Genomic DNA, 21,027 nt, shown 5'->3' with positions numbered 1-21,027 from the left:
GCATCAGGGAGAGAAACTAGGACAAAATCTGTATGGCATATGGCCCATGAGGTGACATGCTCGGCCCCACAGCTGCTGAGGGGGAGTGGGAGCCACGCGGCACCTCCAGACACCACGAGGAGCAGCCAGATGGCCCACCAGGCTGCAGGGTCCCCAGGTCAGGCTCTTGGTCAGTGTCAGTGCACATACCATTTGGCTGGCCAAGAGGCACGTGCATGCTGCTGGCTAACAGCCAAGCTGCCTCTGTTTCCCTTTGGCCAGCCCAAGAGGCAAGCAAGCGGGAAGCTGGATGCTCTCCTGGCTGGAGAGTGATGGAGGGGGGCTGTTGCAGTGATGGTTGAGGGCTCCAGTGATGCAAAATCAGGGTCAAGTAAGAGATGTGGGAGGTGTTACACTTAGAAATCTGAAGGCATTACAGATGGCAGATGTAAGGAATGAGGAGGAACCACCCTGGGATCTCGTGGAGAAGACGGAAGGGAAGCTGAGGGGTAGATACCGTGGGTGCAGGGAGTTGTGGCCCAGTAGTGATGTTTGGTAGTCTCTAAAAGCCCGCATGAGCTGGGTTGCTCTGGGCTGTCTCCTCAGGCTTCAGGAAACTAGCTTCACCTCAGGGACTACCTTCGCTGTTTGCATTCGTAAATACCAGACCCACCAAACAGCAGGGTGTAGATCAGCGCCGCCTGCGCAGCCTATTCGTATCCTGTTCGGGTTGGGCAGCATTGATGCTTGTCGTTTTTTTCTTTTTTAATGAGGGAGTTTTCTACTCCTCATGATTGCAGACAGAATTTTCCAAACTGGGGTTGGATATCACAAGGCCCACCCAACCACTTAACTTCAAGTTCTCATTTCACCATGGAGTGTAATTAAATGTGAAACCCTTCTCTTTCTGTCCTAGTTTTGGCTGGGGTAGAGTTAATTGTCTTCCTAGCAGTTGGTACAATGCTGTGTTTTGGATTTAGTGTGAGAATACTGTTGATAACACGCCGATGTTTTAGCTGTTGCCAAGTTGTTGCTTGCTCTAAGTCAAGGACTTCTCAGTTCCCCGTGCTCTGCCAGTGAGCAGGTGCGCAAGAAGCCGGGAGGGAGCAGAGCCAGGACAGCTGACCCGAACCGGCCAAAGGGATATTCCATACCATAGAGCGTCACGCTCAGTATATAAACTGGGGGGAGTTGGCCGGGAGGGGCCGATGGCTGCTCGGGGACTGGCTGGGCATCGGTCAGCGGGTGGTGAGCAGCTGTACTGTGCATCACTTGTCTGTCTTGGGGTTTATTCCTCTCTCTCTCTCTCCTTTTCATTACTATTATTGTTGTTGTTATTATTATTATTAACAACTTTATTTCAATTGTTAAACTGTGGGTAAAGCCCACAGGTTTTATCTTTTTTCATTTCTCCTCCCCATCCCACCGGGGTGGGGGGAGGAGGCGGGGAGCACGCGGCCACATGGTACGTAGTTACCAGCTGGGGTTAAACTTTCTTATGAGCATGCACGTCTTGTGAGCCACCCTGGTTAGGAGTTTATATTCTCAAATGCATCTGAGCAGGCCTACAGAAGGAGAACGATGGTGACACTGATTTCTGCATCGCCTCCCTTAGCTCTGACTGTGCGTAGGTTCCACTTCTGCATTCACAGATCAGCTCTGGAGCAGAAAGCCCCTGACTCCAGCGAGACACAGCACAGCTGTACGTGCCCACCAGATCAGACTGCCAGAGCAGAGGCTTACCTATTGCATTACAGTCTCGGTGCAGCTAAGCAATAACCCAGTTCTCACCACAAGTCTTACAGATTACCATCAAATGAAACGTGTTATTCATTGCATTATTATATACTTTAAAATAATAATAATAATATTATAGGAGAAATATCATGATCACTTTCTCTTAGCAATGATTTTATTTCTGTTATTAGTGCCCATTAGTAAATTTCTTACATCAGAATATGATGTTGGCTGGAACTTAAAAATGTCATACAGGCAAACAGGATTTTATAAGCAAGTATGATTCATTACCAACACCAGATAATGGAATTACCAGTTCAAAGACCTCTGAACTATTCACTATTCACTGAAGGTGAACTATTACGTTTATTCATAAGAGGTATTTGTATGAGGCAGCTTCTCCACATTCCTAAGAGGGTACAAAGGCACTATGGTGTGCGTCAGCCTGTGCAAAGAAAATTAGACACATCAGGAGCAAATTAAAGGACTTAACCTCTCCAATTTTAGTTATGAAGGGAAGCACAGTGAAAGCTTGCTCTTCTCCATACTGCCACTGGAAGGTCTCGAGGGGGGCGTGCACCAGCACACAGGCTCCTGCGATGGCAGTGGTCCTGGGCAGATGCATGCTCTTCACTCGGCCCCAAGCAGCCATGGAGAAAGAAACACAGGAGCCTTGGTGATAAGTGCTTCTTGGACTGTGGGTTAACATTGCCTTACATCATTGCGGGCACATCAGCAAGGGCATGGGTGCAGGTGTCACCGCCTGTTTGCTCTGCCCTTCTGGAAACGCCTCCAGGCTCCCCACAGCAGACCCATAAGCCAGCACCATCTTCAGCCTCTCCTGATGGAATTTTCCCCTTCCCATTGCAAAAGCGGTGTGCTGTGCAGCACTGCCGGCACTGGGAACATGAATGTCCCAGCAATTTCCCAGGCATCTGGCACTTTGCTGGTCAAACGCATACTCAGGAACCATCCTGCAAGAGTTTAATGTGCATTCAAATCTTCTGCCAGGTGTCCTTAGATTACGACAAGGTTTCAAGAATGGGGCCAAAAGAGCCCCAGCAAGCAGGCGCAAATATCTCATTGCTAGCCCTTTCTGTTCGAACAGTTAAACACCAAACCTTTTGAAGTCTCTGGCTTAGTACACTCTGCTATTTCATCCCATGGTGATGTTCTGCTACAGAAAGCGTGACCTGTGGAAGGCATGAGTAATATCCCTTGTAGCTGACCTCTATTTGTTTCTCCTGTGGAGACCAGACAAGGTGCATTTTGGCTCAGGCTAACAATCCTCGCTCTCCCTGGGTAAGCCTGCAAGCTAGTCTCCTCATAAACTTCCTGAGGAGGAAGGGCTTTGCATGAGCAAATCACCATTAAAAGACAGACAAACCAAGTTAGGAATAGGCAGGCAGTATTCTTGGACATGGATGATTACCAGTGAAGTCCCACAGGGATCTATTCCAGGGCTGAGATCATATGAATCGTATGGATCATATGACAACATCTTCACAAATGATCTGGAAAAGAGAGGAAGAGAGATTGCTGGCGATATGAACTGAATCAGAACAATAAAACCAAAAGCTGACTGCACAGGGTTGTAACAACCTTGCAATAGTAAGTGGCTGGATGATGAAAAGCCAGGTGAAACGTGATATTGATAAATGTGGAATAATGCATTATGGAAAGAGAATTGTAACTGTGTATTCAGTCATGGGCTCCAGCCTGGTTATTGCCACCAGAGGAAAGACATCTTAGATAGGTCTGTTAAACTGTCTATTCAAAGTTCAGGAGCAGCTTTAAAAGACTAATTTTAATATTAATATTAGGAAATGTTAAGAAAAAATCAAGAAAAAACCAGACAATATTATAACAGTGATATGCCTCCATCTTGCCATACATCTCTACAGTTTATAGCAATGGCATGTCTTTCCAAAGCAACATAGTAGTAGTAGAAAAAGCACAAAGACAGGAGGCAAGGGTAATCTTCCTATATGGGAAATAACCTGGGAGAGATAAGGAATCTTCAACCTAAGGAAAAGAGGACCATAAGGAATACATTAGGGTTTATAAAATCATGAGACACATAGGGAATGCTAACAGGGAATAATGATTCAATTGCTCATAATAAAAATAAATAAATAGAGGAACCTCACCTAAAACTTTCTAGTGGCAGATTTGAAAACAAGAGGTGTACACAGTGTGTTGTTAAACCGGGGAAGTCACTGACACATGACATTGGTGGGTGTCACAACTCTATGCGTTCAAACAGTGAATTCAAAAAATTGATAGAAGAGAGAATATATCAAGGATTATTAATCACAAAGATATCACACTTGACTCAGGATTTCCTTAGCAAAGCCTCCCGAGGGAGCTATCCTACACCTTCCATATTTCTGTGCCCTTCCCTAAGTGTCCACTGTCAGTGACCTTATTTTTTCTGTGCTTTAACTTCTACATGGCTCTAAATATTGTTCTGCAGACCTGTCAGAGGTGTGAGGATGCAGCAGAGAAACCTAGCAGAAATGTAAGTCAAGCTCACAGGGGACTAAGTGGCCCCAGAGTGTGCTAGCCCAGGTCACAGAAAGAACAGGTGCTTCTTAAACCAGAGGATTTCTAAGGCAATGGCGGAAAATTATGATCTTCTTGCTTGTCTTGACATCTTTTGATCTGCAGCAGCCCGTGGCCTGCACAATGTTTATCTCTCCTTCTGGACGTGGGCAGAGACAACCTGCTGACCAACCAACCATCCAGTCTCAGCAGTGCAGAGTGGGTCGTAATGCTTTCTGGCTGGCAGGGATCTTAATAAAAAGGTTGCTAGCGTGTAGTGTCTGTAGTGTGCTTAATGCAGTGGAGGATTAAGTGAACAAAATCAAACAAAAAAGAACAGTTTAGATTATTAATTGGGAAGGTAATAATAAGACAATATTCATTTGTTATACGTAGGAAAACAAACAAAAAAAAGTCTTTTTTGGCTTCTTGAACTTGTAAAGAACTTTGCAGCTTTCTCTTGTGCATTCCTTTTCACTCTTGGCCAAATTTCCACGTGCCAGCCTCCATGCGCTTGGGGACAACCAGCAAAATCCCTGCTGAGGGCACTGTGCAAGACCTTTTCACAGGCTTCCTTTACGCTGTGCTGCCCAGATTGGTGCAAAAGGGAGCTACAAGCCACACAGTTCCTGGGATGGGTCTCAGCCACCCCTTTCACTTGCCAGGGCTCATCTGCAAGGTGCCCAACACACATCTCTACAGAGGAAGGGCAGTCGCCCAGATGTCTCGATGTCTGGGAAAAAAGACAAGTAGCCTCTACATTCTGCAGGTACAAACACTTCGTCCTCACCATGGGTGTGCTGAGCACCTGCTAGCAGTTGAAGGTAGTTGGATGTATAGGCACTTATACAGAAAGGAGAGGCATTTCTTACCGCAAAATGCTGCTGCCTCATCTGAGGATGGGTGAGCAGGTGTTAGGCGTGTTTTTGGAGTGTCTGCAGTGTCTAAACGGGAGCTATGCATTAAGTAAGGTTACTAACTTTAAATGAAAGTGATCAGCCAAACATGGCTCTGAACAGAAACATGTTGAGTTTAGCTGTTATTGGGGGTGTGGGTGTCGGGGGGACTGTGCTTAGGGGAGTCATACCTACATGAATGAGCCAGAATAAGGCTGTACTTTCAAAAAGTTTGAGAAATATTGACTTGGACAGACCCCACTGATGGAAAAACCAGTGTGAGCAGGGTCTGGTCTGCTGTGCTAGTGTGGGGCTGTGCAGTGTCCCCAAGGACACTCTCCTGTCCCATGGCTGCTAGTGCCAGCACTGTGTCACTGCATGGGCACAGCTGAAATGCCCTTTAAATGTCAGTAAACAATGTAAGGAAGACATCAATTAGATATTTATCCTGCCCTATTTCATGCCTCCTGTGGCATCAAAATCCAATATTATAAAATTTAGGAAATTTATAAAGAAAACTAAGTACCTGGAAGAAAAGGTCATACCTGGCAAGATGGATGGCAATGAAGAGACGGGATGTCCACTTTTTTGGTGCTAACTGTTGGACAAACCATGGCTTCCTGAGCAGGTTGTGAAGTCTACGAGAGGGCTGTTGTAGCAGCAAATTCAAAAACAGTAGGCTAAAACCCCTCAGCAACTGAAAGACAGTGAATTGTGGTATTAGACAAAAAAGTGTAAATGCTGATGAACAAGAGCAGAAATATAATTATGAAACATAAGACCTGCCAAAGAGAAGAATTAATTCTCTGAGGAGATTATGTGTTTGATTTATAATGGCAAAGACATAATACATCTTTTGCAAGGTTTTTTTCTGAGCACCATATTGGCATTCTGATTAGAAATTATCAATATCCAATATTAATAAAGCATAAAGTGGACTAAGAAATCACTAATAAACAGCTCAGAAACTTTTTTTTTCATCAAACAGATTTGTTATCTATGAGAATTAGGAAGATCATCAGGAGATTGGTACCTCTCCAAAATTTTTATCTGTTATCCGTCAGACACAGAATCACTGTTGGTAAAAATTCAAATGCAGAAAATGTTGGGGAGGACAGAAAGATCTGGATCGTGTAGCAAACTGAGACTTTTCAAAAGCAAGGCATTTAAAGGCAGTCAAATTCAAAGCTGGTCTGACCCAAGCAAGGCAGACCAGCCCTAAGAAGAACTGCATCCAAGAAGTGACTCTGGAGCAACCAGTGCAACGCACTATGAGCACTCAATGTGGTTAAAAAAGGCAAAAGAGTTGTCTAGTGAGCAGAGAGGCAGTAGAAGTAATGCACTATGTTAAAAAAAGCATAAAGCTGAACACATTTGTCTCAGCCTCTTCCAGTGCCTCCAGACACATAGAAACCATCAGCAGCCCTTGCACCGTGTTGGGTGCTGAAGCCCTTCCCCACGCACCCCCACCAAAGCCTGCATCCCTGGCACTCCGTGCTGCTGCTTTCATTGGTTTTTAATCTCCGGTTATTTAAAACCAGAGTTTGCACAATCACTTGAGAAGCAGCCCCCTTGAGAGGGAGACAAGAAACTCCAGAGAAGGTGGGTCTGAGAACAAGTACTCTCATGGCAGCTGGTAAGAGCAGGGAGAGGATGGGACCAGCAACAGTCATGCCACTGCTAAGGAAGCATCAGTGGTCAAGGGTGCTTCTGCTAGGGCATGCATAAGAAACTGCACTGCTTTGTCAAAGGGCTTAATTTCTCAATGGTTTTGAACTACTTATGGTGTACACATGTCACTTTCTAATTTATTTATGGCTAATGAGATTTCTGAGAAGCAAATCAGATTGCTATTGACACTGAATCTAATGCAGCCCCTTCTTTGTCACAGCCACTTTCTGAAATGAAGTTATAACAGTGCTGTAAAAAATACTTGATGTGACAGGCCTGGAAGATGAAATGGTTTGTTGATGTCAGTCTGTGGTAATGGAAGCTGAGCTGAATTGCTCAAGAGCAACAAATTATATAGATTTAGGGCACAGAACAATTTCAGCTACATCACCTTAATGTCCTTTTTAATGGAAACAAATTGCTTTGTGCTATGTAAAGTGGGAGCTGGAAAGTTCAAAATGACACAAGGGCATCGGTAGGATCCTCATCCTGTTCAGTGGAAGCATGACAGAGTGAAAAATGAGGAAGGAACCAAGAATTTGGCCCCCAGCACATACTCTGGAGCCTTTGTTTAGAGCCCGTATTAAACCAAATATGAACAAATATTCTTGTTTTTTTCATAATAGTAACTGCTTATCATTTGACTTCATCAAAGTATCCATCAAACTTCACTTAAATTTGCAACTCCTCTGGAGCCTGGCTTAAGTTTCAAAGTGTTTAGTCATTTTAACTATGATGATATATTTGCAACAGAAAGAAAACAACTCCTGAAACAAGTGGTGGTACCAAAGGGCTGTTATCTCAATACAGTTTATTTTCAACTGTGCAAAGCAACGTAAGCAGTTACCTTATGAGTGACCGTTATTTATACAGTGTGGCACCTCAGGCTCCCAGAAACACACCTGCATCACTCAGTACTTACTAGGTGCTAGATGAACATACAAATCTTAAGCCAATATTTTTGTACCAGGCTTTTAATATCTGCATTACATTTGCAAAAGTTCGTTTTTAATTGACGTAGTGTAACCATATCTTCATTTTAAAGAAGAGGAAAAGGGAAGTCACTTGAATTCTTCCTTCTGTCACAAAGGTGGAAATGCAGAGATTTACAGATTTCCACAGAAGAGACTTGACAGGACACCTTTGCCCACAAAGATACTGGGTTGCTCATTCCAGGTCGCATAATGAAGTGGGACTGAGTGCTTTCCTTTTTCCTTACCCATGCAGAACTGCTATCCTTTTTCTTTTGGAGATGAATATATTTTAGTGCCACTCTTCTGTATTGTAACAGTGATATTTTTCAGGAATAAACCTTTCCTTTGTACGTGGAAGTTCACAAATGACTTGAGGTTAGTCTTTAAATTCAAATAGTTTTACTAGCTGCAGACATTATTACCTTCTGTACTTAAAAAAAACCACATTGGAGTAAATATTAAAGTCATTATACCTGTGTTGTTACAAGGGGCCATGGGAAATACTGACTTTGATCGGGCTGGTGAGCCTAATGGAAGAGCTGTGGTATTGTTCAACAGACAACACAGCTGTGCTGCGGCTCCACTGTGCCAGAGCTCCGGGACTGCCCTTGTAGGGCTGAGATCGGAGTAACCACACAGTCACCAACGCTTTGTTCTGCAATAAAAGAAAGCTCATACTGCTCTGACAGGTATATAATGCTTAGATCATATCCCATTTCCAGCTTTTGATGCTTAGATGACACACAAACCACTTTGTTCGCTTTTGATTAATATTTCTACAAACTTAACTTTTTGCTAACGCATCTGTAGGAAAAGCATCATAAATACTTCTGGAGATAGACACTGATCATATGGCTTGCAGGAAATTGCTGCTTGGCCAAACTGAAATGCATGAATGAATTGGCGGATGCTCAGAAAGCAAAAATCACATTGTATGAGCTGGGTGACTTTCCCTGCAGCATGAACAATGGATTATCTCGGGTAACATAAGCAAATTCTAGGAGGAAATGTATTTACTCAACCGCTGGCCAAATAATTTGAATATCAAGTAAGTTTGTGAAAGATCAAAGTCTATTCAAGGACAACTAAAATGAGTTAGTGTGGTGAAACACATGGCCAGAGAAAAAGTATTCTCTGCTCTACGCTCCATCAAAATTATTCAGGTTTCCAAATGCCCTCTATTCCCTTGCACGCATTATTAGTGCTTTGGTTATTTATGTACAGATGTGCAGTCAACAAAACCATGAAGTATCCATGTGACCCCACATATCCCAGTGCTGCCATTACCCAGATACCTTTCCATTCCCATGCAGAAGTTAAATTTAAGCGTAAAATGCCCTTTCTTGTAAAATACTTTCTTTTCAAAATTACCATGCTGAGCAATGGCTATTCTATTATTTGACAGCATGTAAAGGATTTGTGAGGCAAAACCCATGCTGTTATACCAGAACCTGGAAGCTGAGAGTCTCCCCAGTACAAGGAAGATCTGGACATACTAGAGCGAGTCCAGTGAGGGCCACAAATGTGGTGAGGGGGATGGAGCATCCGTCCGACGAGGAGAGGCTGAAAGAGGTGGGACTGTGCAGCCTGGGCAAGAGAAGGCTCAGTGGGATCCTATCAATGTGTTTAAATACCTGATGGGGAGGGAGTAGAGAGGATGGAGCCAGGCTCTTCTCATTGGTGCCCAGTGACAGGACCAGAGGCAATGGGCACAAACTGAAACACAAGAAATTCTGTTTAAGCATAAGAAGACGACCTTTTTTTTTCTGTAAGGGTGGTTGAACACTGCAACAGGTTGACCAGAGGGCTTGTGCAGCCACCATCCCTGGGGATACTCAGAACCCAATTGGACACAGTCCTAGGTGACCTGCTGCGGGCGACCCTGCCTGAGCAGGACTTGGACTCACTGCTCTCCAGAGATCCCTCCCACTGGTACCACAGCATCCTTGCCCCACTTGAAGGCCTGGTGGAAAGTAGAAAACACTCTTGCAGTTTGCAAAATTTCATTACTTAGCTTCCTTCTCCTTTTCTACCTCTCTCTCCTCATACCTTAATTTATTTCTGATGAGTCTTTTTGGCCTCTGAGCTGCAGTTTAATGAGCCAGCTGGCTGACTTTCACTATGGCTGGACTGGATTATAGCCAGACTGTGTCTTCAGTACCTAACGCTTTTTTATTGGGCTAAAAGAATGGGAGATATTACAGTGGGACTGAGCTGGACAATGCTCATGTTGGAATCACTCTGTGTCAGGCTGCCACAGGGAATGCCACCACCCTCGCATCAAACACTTCAGCAAGAACTAATAATCCAACTTTAAACTAGATCACAGTGACAGGGCTTAATTTAGTCTTATTTTAGGGTAGCTGTTATAACTGCAGTGAAAGTTGATGATGATACAATATCTTGTGGGATGGGAGAGGTAAGACCAGGATTCATCTACACAATCAAGCTGGTAAACTCCTGACTTTGTCATCCCTCTTGTGTGGCACTACGTGCTCCACAATGCTTGAGAGCTTCTGCCATGGACAGAGCAGGGGCAGTCAGCAGGGCTGTAAGCACCCATGGGACTGCTGAGGACCTGGGTTACCATCCCATCTCCCAGCAGGGCTACCTTCCTGACCAGTCTCCTACTGCCACATGCCTGCAAACAGAGCGTGCATGGGCCTCAAGCATTGCTAACCATTCATCTTCACAAGTCATGACATTAAAAATAAACCGACCCCTCCCTTTTTTACCATTATTGCCTTGTGACTTTTAGCCCACACAGTTGTTGCAGCTCTCTCCCTGCCCCAGAGCACCTACAAAAGGGAGGTAATTTCTCCTCTTCCAGCAGGGAACACCTCACTGTGGTAAGGGCTATCCCTGTGCCAAGGTCACCTCCTTAATTAGAGCAACTCCTGGTCTCCTATCTTAAAAACCAAAGGAAGATGAATAATGTGCAAACCCGGTATGCCAAAATCAATTGACTCAATACAATGAATTTTGACCCTCGCCTCCTGAATTCCTGAGGAAGAAACCCTTTCTCTAAGGATGGGCAGTTCTGGAGAAGAGAAAAATCAGAAAAATAATTTAAAAAAAGAAATGTGAGGGTTGTCATGTTTCTAGTTGGATACCTATACATATGTAGGTGCAGTTTAAGTTCAGTAGTGGTGCTAATAACTTACCTCATTCTGTGCGAAAACAAGAGTAGTATATTGAGGTAGGAAACAGAAGCGAAGGGGACGTTCATAAAGATGCCAGCAAGCACAGTAAATCCTCAGGATCTAGGCAGGACAGGACACTCACAAAGGCACCGCTGTCCCTGGCAGCCCTTCGCCAGGGCGCTGTCGCTGATGAGACAGCTCTTGGCCTGGGAGACCGCCGTGCCTTTCCTGCGCACACACGGGATGAGAACTGGTTTGCTTGGATGGGAAAAGAGAGAATTTTCATTAAATCTGCTACCTGGGCAGGCAGCCTGCTGCCTGCTGAAACCTGACATATGCGACTGGCTCAGCCTCACAAGAGGCAGCAATAGAGGGAATCCAGGGTAAGGAATAACTCATACTACAAACAGACACACAGAAAAAAAAAAAAAAAAAAGGGAAAAGATTACTTAGGTGCAAACTCCTGCTAGGTATGACAGATGGTTTTCCAGGGCCAACAGCCAAGATATATATTTTTTTTAGTGTTGGCCAAGCAATCACATTAGATCTTATTTATTTATTTATTTACTTAGTCTCCAATTAAAAATATCATAGAAATAAATCCGACAGTGTTCAAATTCAGTTTGCTCCAGCCTTATCATTCCATCTGCCGGTGGGTTCAATTCCTTTTTGATCTTTGATTTCAGGATGGTGAAGTTTAAAAACTGCTATATCAAACCTTTAGGAAGGCTTCTGATTTTTTCACTCGGCATCAGCACTCCCAAGGCTTGCCGGCAGCAAACCCACGTGGACAGGTACGGCATGAGCAAGCCTCATTCCTTCTCCCCTCCACACCAGTGATTATCCTGGAAGATGATGTCATGGCTGATTGCAATGACATCATCCGTGCACAGGGAAGGCAAAAATAGTCCTGCATATCTCAAACCAGGGCGAGGGGAAGGGGAAACCTAAGTCTCTGTGCAAGGCAGGGTAGGCACCGGGTTCTCACGCAGCACCATCACAGGCTGGGAGCCTACCTGCTGCGGGGACCCTGCCCCCCTCAGCACAGCCACTTTGTTTACCCCGACAGAGGATCAAGCCCTCTGCGGGCACATGCTACATGGAGGTCCTGGCTGCATTTCTGCGACTGCATGGCACCAGTCTCTCAGCACATGTTCGCAGAACAGTTCAGGTTGGAAGGGAACTTTGGGGGTCATCTGGTCCAAAAGTGGTTGTCTTCATCTGCGCAAATATTATTTGTGTTATTACCTCCGTACCAAACTGTGCAAGGTACGCTGAGACCCTTGAGTCTAGCTTTGCGTAGTAGATTCTTAGGAAAAATTGGGGTGTGAAATCTACTTGTCTCTTTTTGTTACATTTTTTCGAAGTGCTGCCATGTGCATTTTGAAGTGATGGTCTATCACAGCACCATACCCCAGCCAAGTTTTGCTGAAGGTGAGGATTGTCTGGGGGTAAGGTGATGAGACAAGCAAGCTTGACAGCAGATTTGTGCTTGGGCTGATAACACAAGAGTAGGAGAGAGACTGGCCTGCCCTGTGTGATGGGGTCTCCTACCTAAAACACAGGCAGTGCTGAGGACTGTCACAGCCAGTCTAACCTCACCTGAGATACTGAGGAAAAAACAGGTAATCCAAGCAAACACGAGACAGAGGGGAATAACCCACAGGAATGCCAAACTTTGTGATGACGAGGCCAAAGGAGAAGATGTCATGGGTGTTGGGCAAGGGGCCAGCAGCAAGCAAGGCACAACACTCCCAGGCTTGGAGACCTTCCACCTCCAGCCCCCTCTGCCACCGACTACAACTGAAGCAGGCAGGGAAGGGGACTGGAAGCACCTCACAGCACTGATGGGATGTGACAGACGCGGTCTGGGAAAAATCCCAATGCATTAGGTAAGCCTTTATCTCAGGGCTGGCTCCAAGAATCGGCAAACAAGAAGAGTTTGTATCACATAATGACTTTTAAAAACAGAAGTGGTGGGTTGGTGGTTTTTTTTTTTTTTAAGTAAGAAAGTTCTGGTTATGTGATCCAGCTGGGTTTTTGTTTAAAATCCTCTCCTTCAGTTTCACGTCATAACATTTCCTTAAAGCAAACTGCCCAAGGACTGAATTAGGATAAGTCAGAGCATTAAATCTATTAGTTCACAAGGTTTTAATTTTCTGCTTGTTTAAGTTAGTGAAAGTCCTTTTATAACACCCTCAAACTGTTATTTAAGAGAAAAAGTGATTTTAGCAGTTAGAAACAGGAGAGAAGGTGTCAGGGCTTATGAATCAAATCATAAAGGGCAAAGCAATGAAGCTCCACTGTTTTCCACGAAGCTAAAGCCATTTTACACCACCTGAGCATCTGGTCTTTCAGCTTCAACTCACCTCCACTGCCAAATCACCGTTGTGATAACGTCCTTCAATAGAGGACATCTATTAAATTAAAAAACAACAACAACAATAACAAGATTTTTCTTGCCTTTCTGCTGTTTCAAAGATAATTACAACTAAAAAGCCTCAAGAAAGGTTGTCTTTGCTTTCAGTTTTGTACATAGATGTTATTTTGTGGTGTCAGGCACAAGATTTAATCACAGTTTGCATCTCCTTAGATAGCACTGCCAGTCACCCTGAAACACACACACTGAGGGAATTCAGCCCCTTGAGCATCACCACACGGACCTGCGTGTGTCCTGCCTTCCTCGGTGGGTGTTGGGGGGAGCCTGTCTCCTCCGGGGTAGGTATAGGAGGGCTCCCTGCTTACAGACTGGCTGTCTGGTGCTCTGAGTCCAGCCCTCCATACTCATGTGCATTTCATGGTCTTTGATAAGGAGGGGGAGGCAGACATCACTTGCTTATTAAGCAGATTAAAACCCCTGAAATACTAGAAAAGGGAGTCACGAGGGGACCAGCCCACAGCCCCAGCTGCAGCATGGGAACCAGTGGGAACCAGTGGCAAAGGGAAGGGCTTTGCACCACTGTAGAGGAAACCATGGCCCTCCAGAAGTGCTGCACAGGGAATTTATTAATGTTTTTAGAGTCCTGCCTAGAGGTCAGACCACATATAAGGGTCTCTCTGGGGATTTACTCCATCATTTACTCATAAGAAACTCCCAGATTTGCAGCCTACCTACAGATGACCCATTTTTGCCCTTGGATGCATTTCACCAGAAGTCTCAGTGTTCCAGTAGAGGCAGGACCCAGCTGTCTCCATGCCTGGCATTCCTGTGCTGGTTCACAACTACTCATAAGCCTTTTTTAGGGTCTGCTCTTCAGAGCAGGGGGAAATCTGTGGATCTATTCCTTGCTTTTAAGTGTGCAGTCTGCAGGTGACAACCCATTATGGACTGAAAGTGCCATAGGAGAGATCTTCACAATCTGCGGAGTGGAAGCTTCTCTTCAGTCTAAACTACGATCAGCTTTAGGTTGAATAAATTTCCTTTTCTAGATAACAGGCTTCGTTTTAGAAAGGGCAACACAGTGCATAGCAAGGACCTGAACATCCCAGCATGGTGCAAACAAGCCTCAGAGCCTGCAGATCAGCCAGACCGATCCCAGCACATTCAGTCGGCGTTAACAATGTTTCCAGTCCACTGCCTGTGCAATAAACCTGGGCTGAGATGAGACTCTGAGGAGTCCCACACTGTTTCCAAGTAACTCAGCCTTATACTTCAAAGTCAGTGATCCTGCCGGCTGGAGATGAGGCAGGCTGCCAGCAGTGCACGGGGAAGGTTTTTGCTGATCACTCCCTGAAGCAGGAGTAGTAACTTCAGTCTCCAGGGCTGCCTTTCAGCAGCACAAAATTCATACTGTTTTTAAAGACTGTTTACAACCGTTAGTAGGTCAGTTCCAGGTAAGCAAATCAGGTTATTAAAAAATTTCCATGAAATAACATGCCTCAAAACCACATTGAACTGCCTACCTGCCCATTTGTTTAGTTCTCAGACCTGCTGTGTGATGCCTGCCACGGATGCCCACATCCTTAGGGTGGCATCCCTGGGGCACCAGCAGGGCTCTGCTACCTGCCCCAAGCCCCTGCATCATCCCACCACGGGCACCAGTCCCTCTGGGGAAAGATGCTCACTGTTACCAGAGGTCTCCCAACTCAGCCCAGTAGTTCCCAACTACAACCTGGAAATGCAAATGGCAACAGGATTATGATCCCCATTCACAGAGAGAGATCGCTGGCAGAACAGGCTGGGGTATCGATCCGGCAGGCAGCTCCAGCACTGAATCAGGCTGCAGGGCTGGGACTGCCTTTGCAAAACACTGCGTTTTGCAGTGAACAGCTTGGGACTTGGTCCAAAGCTCACCCAACGCAAAGGAAAAAGCACTGCATTTCACGGAGTTTGGATTAGATTCCCCACCTTTAATACAAAATAATATTCTCTTGACTTACTTTTCTTTCCATTATTAAAAAAAAACCCAACACAAAACCCCAGTAAAAGAACTGCTACTTGAACCTACAAGATATGTCCCCTCAAATCCTTATCCTCTTGCATTCCAGGACATCTGCGCATATGAAGCAAAAGGAACTATTATCTGCTACAAGGCAGGTGCTTTAGCTGTACTGGGAGTTAAAATGAGCGTCTCACTAAAAACTAATGGGATTCAATGGGAAATTCTTTAATTTAACAAACAAATTGATTTGTTTTGGTTGATTGATAGTGATAAAAATAGAAATACATGCTTTGAAATAATTAAAGAAACACTTGACTGGAATAAAATGTTCACTACAAATGCCTTCTGAATGAGTATAATTTTGACTTCAGTTTTCTGAGAGAAGATTTGGAGCTGACAATGCCCTGGACCAGTTTTCTAATGTTGGGGTCCTCGGCTGGTTAGTTGGTTGCTCTCCCATTATAGTCTACAAAAGCTAGATGCTACATTTGAGAGTAATCATTTGACTTCAAGATATGGCACTTAAACTGATGCCATAATTTTTCAACTGCACCTACTTGCACATCGTGTTCAAATCCTTTTTCAGTAGGCAATTCAATGCTCTAAAAATTGAAAAATACATGGTAGGAAAAATCATGGCTCTTAGTTTCTATAGTTCCTTGTCATTTACTCCATCCCTGAACTGCTCAGAAGCTGTAAAGATCCAGAAAAATGCAGAAGCATCCCCCTCTAAAAAGAGTTACGTAGTGTTTTGCACTATAATAACAAAAATGTGACATTATTGAGTGGTTCTTCATCTCTGCAAAAACTAAAGCATTACTTCTTTGCTCAGTAGTTCTTGCTCTAAATTGAGGGATAAATCAGGGTGATTAGTATGAGATGGAAATTAATGAAGTTCCTAAGAAAAAGTCCTTTAGGCAACATCCAGAAAATTGGTATCTGGCCTATCTGGGTGAAAAGCCTGCAGTGGGAATCAAAGCAAAGGTGCTGAAAGCTTCCTGGTTTTAAGTTCATGAGCTTGGAGAACTGGAGCACTCCTTGACAGGCATTTGCATCATTTCCAGTGGAGAAGTTATTAGAAAATATTAATAAAAGTAATTAATAATATTTTCCAAGAATAGGCACCAGTAATTTTCTTTGGTTTTACACCCATAAAGACAAACCTGTAACAGATATTTATGTTCAAACAATAGACTGTGGTGGGCTTTGCTGATGCATATGACATCGTTCATACGGGGTCAGTTTTATTACTTTTTTATACTAGTTTGTATACATTGATTTTGTATACATTGGAATTACATTGAGGACCTGTTTTCGAAATAGCTTGAAAAAACTGTACAGAAGAAATAACTTGGACAGACGAGCCCCCTGTATTTTTAATGTGTTGCAATTCTCAAGGGACCTTGTCATATGGGGAATATGTCTAAGCAATCACTCTTGCAGTGGGAGACCAAGCGACGGAGCTGGTTCATGGGCTGAGCGTGGGACTGGGAAGAAGGACTGACCTCCAGGGTTTTCCTCCTGCTTGTGCCACTGACCTGCAGGGTCATATTCTGCCAGACTTTCTGTAGGACTTAGCATCCTTGAGGTACTTCACCTTTAGAATGCTTGACCAGCTCTGAAATTTTGCTCCTCAGAGTCTGATGTGTTCAGAAGCGATGAGCACTCTCGGCTCTGGCTAAAGTCATTGAGTGTCAGGGTATCTTGCAGCACGTATGTCCAAACAGCTGTGTTAAAACAGAAAACCCCTGGGAGGTGGGATACAAACCACATTTACTTCTGTGTAGATGGAGAAAGCCGTTCTTCCAGCTTCCAGCAGGGTTTTCCTTTCAGTAACTGTCTCAGGGTGGGCACAACCCTGCCTTATCGCCATTAGCATTTTACATGCAGGTGGACAGCTTGAGCTCACTGTGCAAGGTAAGAACATTTTCTATTTTTATTTTCTTGTAAAGACAGCCTAAAAGTCAGGATATTACATTTATACTTAATGTTCACAAGGAGCCCTACAACCCTGGGATCACATCTGTATGCTGTGCAAGAGGAAAATATTGTCATAACCACTGTGAGCAAAGGCTCATCACTCTTTCTCACAACCACCTATATTTTCCTAATTGCACTCTCTAGTAAATTGTTTATAAATAGGACCATTGTGCAGCTAACGTAGTCTCTGAATGAAATGTAAGCTCATGCTAGACACTAATACTAAGAAGGGAGAAATGACATTGGTCAATCTTCTAGTCGAAGCAGAAAAGCTGAAGAAGGATCACAGACTGTGCCAAGAAGGTCTCTGCCTGTATGAATGCAAGCGCTTTAATCTGCATGACAAAGGCTCCCCTCCCCTTCCAAACTGCTACTTCTTTCTGCTTTCTGAAACCAGGAGAAATAACATCGCATTCATTATTCATTCCATGCAGTCTCCATGCTGCAATGTGGGAAAAGAGGCTGAACCCATCCATGCAGGCAGTGCCGTGAGTACATTTTACAAGACCCAGAACATTAAATTCTCGTCAAAATACGTACATTCACTACCTTGCCCCTGCGCAGGGCAGGACTGCATTCTGTGTTTCCTTTGTACTGCACTCGGTCCCTTCACTACACCAGAGATTTTGCAAGCCTGACTCTAAAATATATTGCAGAGGTTGGATTACTCACCCAGTATGAAATTGTGCATGGTAATAAGATGCCCCTTAGATGCAACCACTGTGCTGCGGTCGACACAGCAGAAACAGCGCAGAAACAAAGGCAGAAGAGTGAATCACCAAAATCCACAATAAAACGAGTTTCCAGTCCAAAACACAGGTTGCCTGTTGATACTGGGTTTTGGGGAGAGCACTAGTGAGATACCACTGAGACCTGCAGGGTGGGTGACCCCACCGAGCGCTACCCACCCTGTGGTGTACCGGCTGGGGCCAGCCCCCAGGCACAAGACCCTGCCTGGGGCTGGGGCTGGGGTCAGGGCAGGGCAGCTCCCCAGCTGCCCAGCAGGCAAGCACGCAAGCCCCCCAGACCCACTGCCTCCCCAGACAGTGCCAGCGCTGGGGCAGGGGCTCTCTTAACCAGGTGGATTTCTTTAATCAAATGGTATGTGTCACTTTTGACTCACGTGTGCTTGTGCTCCCCAGACGCACCGATTCAGCTACCCTGTCTACATATTGTCAACTCCAACCCGACTGGAAAACCTCAGGCACTCGAGTGCCAAGCTCTGCTCTGAGCTGCGTGGTGAAAGACAGATGAGCTGCAGCGAAGACAAAGTTTTACACACAGTAAATAAGCAAATGTTGGCCTTTTTTCCCTTTAACACTGGCTTGCATTTCATTCTAGTGAAATCTCTCCCATGTTTTTGGCAGGATCCTCGCTCTCCGATCAGACAGAACTCCTGATAAAGACAAGATGAATTTTGCTCAGAGCAGGATGCTGCTAAAAACAAGAAGGTATTTGTTCGGAATAGGATTTTTTCTTATTATTATTTTGATCAAGTGGTAAGTGGTAGGAGAAGAAAACAACAGATTTAAGGGCCAATTTTTAAAAAAAATATCTATTTGCCCTACAGATCTGTGCCCCAAAAATATTTGAGATGCTGAACTACAACAATTACCCATCTACTTGCTTGCTGACATGGATAGTTCAGTAGCTTGGGACTGCGGAAAGTTCTTATCGCGCGGCACTGAGATGCTGTGCCAGATTCTGATCTCAGCTGCACGTGGTGTAATTCACCTTATGTTCATATTTCACTAGAATAACTGAGATGGAAATGTGCTTCACCCTTTCCATCTTTTAGCCTTTGGAATTGAAGCTAAGGGAAGCTTTCCTTCAAAATGTAGGAACAGTGGAATGATTAACAAAAGCTAAATAGGGCAGCTTCAGGCTGAAAAATGTATGATTCATAGCAACTTGTTCAGACATATTCCTAAGTCATATACATTATGGCAATTTAATTATGTAATAGAAGGGATCATGTACTGTTGCATGCCCACAGATCCCACTCATCCGACTAAATGCAGATGGGCTCACACTACATGGAAAGTAACACACAAAGGAGAGGGAGAGAGAGAAAAGTGATGCTGGCATTTAAGAAAAAACTACGTAGCAAAAATAATACCCAAATGGCAAGTTTTGCATACCACAAAGTATTCATTTGTTCAACTGTAGTGAAAGGCTGGGCAGAAGAGCGTCCCAGCAGCAAGCCAAGGCAATCCCAGCGTAGGATTAATGCCATTAAATGGAAGGGAAATGTCACAGCATGCATAAGAAATCTGAAGACTTCAGACAAGCAAGTACCACTGCTCTCGAGTGAATGTGGGTGTTTCTATTATAAAGCTGGATGTGGAATTTCACAGCCTTTCCAGTACGTTTCTCCACTTCAATCAGAGGTTTAAAGGCTAGCGAGCATTGCTTCAGCTTCTTTAGCATTCTGATAAAAGCTAGCAGGCGATTTCTGAGCAGTCTGGGGAGGGTGCAGGCATTTTCTGGACCACTTGCACCCCATGACTGCATCTTCTGCGAGCCCACAACGCTACCTGCTTCATCCAAAAAAGCACCATCTTCAAAAAAACTCCTGCTTTGTTTATGTGCTGGAAAACTTAAGTCTATGGGAATGTGCATCCTCACAGATTTGTATCATATCAATCTCTTTTGCAAGTAGTGGTGGCAAACAGCAGCTGAACATGAGGGATGCAATGGTGACAGTGCTCACAGAGATAAATTGCTACTCACAGGGATGGAAAACTTCTTTAAGAGGAAATGGCCTCAAGTTGTGCCACCAGACTGGATATTAGGAAAAATGTCTTCACCAAATGGGTGGTCAAGCATTGGGCCAGGCTGCCCAGGGAGGTGGTTGTGTCACCATCCCTGGAGGTATCTAAACAATGTGTAGATGCGGTGCTTAGGGACATGGTTTAGTGGTGGACTTGGCAATCCTGGTTGGACGCGATGATCTGAAAGGTCTTCTCCAACTGAAACGATTCTATGAAGATTCTAATGAAGAACTCACTAAGTCCACTGAGATGCCAGAAGTTACATCCTTCTTTTGATTGACCTTCATATCGCAGAACATCATTGGCACCATCTGCCATCTGCTGTAGCCATCAGTCCTGCTGAAGACCATTTCTTTGTGAGAACTTGTGACTGCAGTTATGCGATCATCAGCTTCAGATTTGTGCAATAAGAGATAAACCACTGGTATGTATGCAATCTAGATCTGACACCAGCACATAATTACATTTATATGGAATTAGTAGGATCAGATAATGCCAAATTTATGCTCGCTTTATAGTTTTGTGCCTGCTTTTGTCAGCTTTGGGAGAGCAGATAAGAACTGAGTGGCCACAAGGTGCCTGGTGTGCTTTGCAGTCCCTGGGACAGGGTCATCCCCCTGTTCATCCTGCTGTCGGGGCCACGTCCTGCCAGAGAGGATTGCTCCCAGCCAGAGAGGAGGAGGGCTTAGAGCCATAAAAAATATATTTTAAAAAATTATACTACTCAGCTCTCATGAGACCCCACCTAGAGTACTGCAGTCAGCTCTGGGGCCCCCAAGGACACGGACCTGTCGGAGCGGGTCCAGAGGAGGGCCACGGAGATGATCAGAGGGCTGGGGCACCTCTCCTATGAGGACAGGCTGAGAGAGCTGGGGTTGTTCAGCCTGGAGAAGAGAAGGCTCCGGGGAGACCTTATAGCAGCCTGTCAGTGCCTAAAGGGGCCTGCA

The 21,027-nt window shown here is 44.7% G+C and overlaps 1 long non-coding RNA gene across 4 annotated transcripts in view; it reads right to left on the bottom strand.

Annotated features, from left to right (window-relative positions):
• Nucleotides 1–1,869: 1,869 nt before the first annotated feature.
• Nucleotides 1,870–21,027, bottom strand: part of LOC114015186 (uncharacterized) — a 47,633-nt gene continuing 28,475 nt past the window's right edge. For 3 of the 4 annotated variants that reach the window (XR_008732755.1, XR_008732756.1, XR_008732758.1), the window contains 3 exons: nt 9,436–9,517; nt 5,702–5,853; nt 1,870–3,230 (listed from right to left, as the gene is read on the bottom strand). This is a non-coding gene — a long non-coding RNA (uncharacterized LOC114015186). The remainder of the gene's footprint in view (nt 3,231–5,701; nt 5,854–9,435; nt 9,518–21,027) is intronic. The other variant, XR_008732757.1, reaches the window with a different exon arrangement.

Source organism: Falco cherrug, chromosome 6 (genome assembly GCF_023634085.1).
Source record: "Falco cherrug isolate bFalChe1 chromosome 6, bFalChe1.pri, whole genome shotgun sequence".
NCBI lineage: Eukaryota > Metazoa > Chordata > Aves > Falconiformes > Falconidae > Falco > Falco cherrug.
This window is presented reverse-complemented; position numbering and strand designations above follow the sequence as displayed.